The sequence below is a fragment of the Pinus tabuliformis genome, chromosome 9 (assembly GCF_031772625.1).
Source record: "Pinus tabuliformis cultivar Carrire ecotype Pingquan chromosome 9, CPIR1, whole genome shotgun sequence".
In the NCBI taxonomy this organism is placed as follows: domain Eukaryota; kingdom Viridiplantae; phylum Streptophyta; class Pinopsida; order Pinales; family Pinaceae; genus Pinus; species Pinus tabuliformis.
In genome coordinates, this window is record NC_142307.1 from 1335290630 (window position 1) to 1335294451 (window position 3822).

The following is a 3822-nucleotide window of genomic DNA, read 5'->3' on the forward strand; positions in this document are numbered from 1 at the left end:
CAACTGCGGCATAGATTCGGTGGTGGCTACCTGCTCCCCCCATTGGTTCTTTTCCCTCTCTTCTGTTGTTACTGGTTCGAAACTCTGGGCAGTCCCGCTGGTAATGAGGTCCTCTGCATCCCCAACAAGTGATGCGTGGTGGACTTTGAACCGAATGATGTGGAGTTCTTTGGAAAGAGTTTCTTCCCCTGGAACCCCTACCCCCACTTGTTGTTCCTCGCCTATGAATTTGATTTGTACGCGCCCTTGAAACTGTGGGTGAAGCTACACTAGAAACCATGGAAATTCCTACTGTTGGTGTTCTAGGTATAACCCTGTTTCCATATGGTGGTGGCCTCCGACTTCCCCCCCTTGGGAAGGTACGAGGGGCCTTCCCCATAAACCCTGTTTGACGTGGAAAGATGGCTCTGCCTTCACCCTTTAAATCTAGGTGTTCTTCGACATAACGAGCCTGTTCTATAGCTTCTGCAACTGAGGATGGTTTCCACATCCGTACCATTGCCCTAATCTTAGGTCTCAATCCATACATAAAACGATCCGCTTGGCGCTGATCAGTATCCATATAGGAAACGTACTTGACCAATTCCATAAATCGAATTTCATATTCTTCTACAGTACGACCTCCCTGTATCAGGGCATGGAAGGCTCCTACCTGTTGTTCTTCATAATATGCTGGTAGGTACTTCTTCCTAAACCTCTCCTCAAACAATTCCCAAGTAACTGTGTCTGGAGTGAGGTGTAGTTGACGCTCCAAGTTACCCCACCAATTTAGAGCACTATCTCTGAGTTGGAATATTGCTATTTTGGCTTTGGAATTGGAATTGTAATCCCTTAGTGCGAAACACCTTCCCATCCCCTCTAACCAGGCTTCTGCACGCTCACTGGCACGACCTCCTGCAAATTCTGGGAGTTTAATCTTCTGGAGCTCTCTAGTAATGTCCTCAACTGGAGGTCTTCTATCATAGTCTCTAGATCCCTCGGGGTTCCCTAACCCTGATGAAGGGTGTTCCCCTTCCATTTCATTTGTTTGGCGCCCTCTTAAGGTTTCATTAATTGCTTCCAGGGAACGTAGAATTAGAGTCAATTCTGGTGAAGGTAATGGGTTATTTGAAGGAGGTCCTTGTGAAGACTCTCCAAGCCCTTGGTTCCTTCGCGTCCTCACCATTTTGATTTGTTCAAAATCTGCATGATATCTAAGACTTATTAGCATTATTCCTAACATTTTCTACCATATTCTAGATAGTCCATAGAGAACCCTAAGCAATAGATCAATTCAAGTTATGCAAGTTACTTCTTAGCCACAAATTTAAACTTTAGAACATGTTATCATAGGCTAGATCACTGGTTAAAAACACTGTTGGTGCTCTATTTAAGTGTTGTGTGCATTTTTACCTGCCTACCAACACCTCATTTCTGTTTGCTGAGCTAGTGTTTGCTATGCAAACTGCTATAACTAAATTTCTCCCTGAATGCACAACTGGTCAACCTACAGCAGTAATTATTCATTTATGGTTTGCAAGTCCACTATAATGGTTTGAATGCAGTGCAATAGCATGGTACAGGCTACAACGATATATTCCCCACCCAGATGCCCCTTGTAAAGAGCAAAGAAAAGAAGTCCACAATCCTTGGGATTCTGCAGTATATGAAATCATCCATGTGCTTTGCAATGGAATTATGATTGAAAAAAGTGTATTATATGAACACTGTAAACTTTCATATTGATGGAAAACATATTTTGATAGCTTTCATTAGTGGCTTTCTTATGACGCAACTAGTGTCACCATACTCCAAAAATATAATTTCTTTTCCTTTCTTCATAAAGAATATACAATGTTATTATTACAATTACGTTATAATGAAGACTGAACCTAGTTACAATTTCAATACTAGGGGCACAACAATTACTCTCTTGTACATAGAAAGGAATCTAGTGCTTTATAGAATATATATATATATATATATATATATATATATATATATTATATTTTTTTTTATTTATTTATTTATTTTTATTTATTTATTTTTTTTTTTTTTTGGTCTAGCAACCTATAGATGTTTGCTTGAAGTTCCGTTGATAAGCTGATATTCTGAATGTTTCATGTTATCGAGCTCTTCTTCCTACAATATGCAAGTATTGACCAATAACAAAATGTTGGTAAACACATGTTTGCTACAATCATCTAGTTGATGTTGACATCAAATAACAAAGAACACTAACAAGAGACAAATATCAATAAAATGTTGGTAGACTTTTATTACAATTATCTTTGTATGATCCATAATCTACAAGTAATATTATTTTAACTAGACTACCACTGAAATCCGATCTTATCATATAAATATTTGTCTCCATCTTCTATTTACATGTGCAAAAGCTTATAAATGCTTAACTATGATCCAGATGGCCTTTTGACAACTAAAACTCTTAATTTGTTGCAACTTTTTTTGTTTCAACTTTGGCTACAATATGAAAGAGATTTGTTGGGTAGCAACCAAGGTCCTCGGCATGAAGACAATGACTATACATTTTCACAAAAGTATTTCTCTAGATGTATCCTTGCTTTCTATAGCCTTTTCACAAATATATTTCTCTAGATTTTTTTTTTTAATACTTTGCTCATAAGCTACATAGGACATATTTTGCTGCAGAAAATGACAAATTTAAGGCTTCCTTGTACAAGTTCTGCATACCCATCCGATCCTGTTTTAAGTCACATGTTTTGTATCTTGCTAAATTTAATACAAGATGCCAAGCTCTACCTAGATGGTGGCTTCAATTGCTATCCTCAACTCGGAACTGAGTTACAAGAAGTTTTTTTTTTTTTACCCATAATATATTGAATGCATTTACGTGGTTGTCTAATTAAGAATATCAGAAAATTGGAGATTTTTCTTCTAAACATCAATATTACTGATAATTCTATATCTGTTTGTTTAACTTTTAGCAACCATCCCTACTTTTCTTGCCAATTATAATCTACAAGAAAGGAGTAGATTTGATGGACAATTTATTTGGCAGAAACAGTCAAATCACTCTTCTATTTTGTTAAAAATAAAAAAAACAAGGTAATTTACTCACGGTTCTTCCCAAGGCACGAACTTCTCAATAAAAAGGTTTTGAATGTAACATAATGCCCTCATTTTGGTGTCTTCTAGTCATCACCCTCTTGCTATTCAATCATGTTTTAGGCCCTCTGATCTTGACTCTATAAGGTAGGGGAATTGTCTTTGAAATAAATAAGATCTTACATTTCCTATCAGCCACAATATTTGATGGAAAGGTTCCTTTGGGAAGTAAGTCTTATTTTTATTTCTTCGCAGTTGATCCCTTTGCGTATACATAAAAAATATTTCATTCATTTGTAGATTGGCACTCGTCACAGTAAGTATTCAAGCATACAACACCGAACATACAGCTAGCATCTTGCTTCCTCTGAGCAGGCAAAATTTCTGTTGACTTCCCTAGAAAATATTGTGTTATTTTTATCGTGTGACTGTGTTTTTAATTCTATTTCTGTTCCGCTGCAAATTTAAAGTAGAGAAATTCTAGGTCTTGGTGAATCAAACCTAGTCTCGGTTGGTTCATCAAGTAGTTCCGAAATTTCAAGGAAATTCTACAATAGTGTGAAAGCCAAACGCCTATTTCAACAAGGTTATATATTTTTTTAAAAGGTGTGAATGCTTATTTTATGTACCACATAGATCTAAGAAAAATAATTTACCTATATAGGTCAATTTCCAAAAAAAATTACCTTCAAGTTATTTTCTCATGGCAAACATTACACACAATACTAGCTTCCAATTTCATGAAGTCCAAAA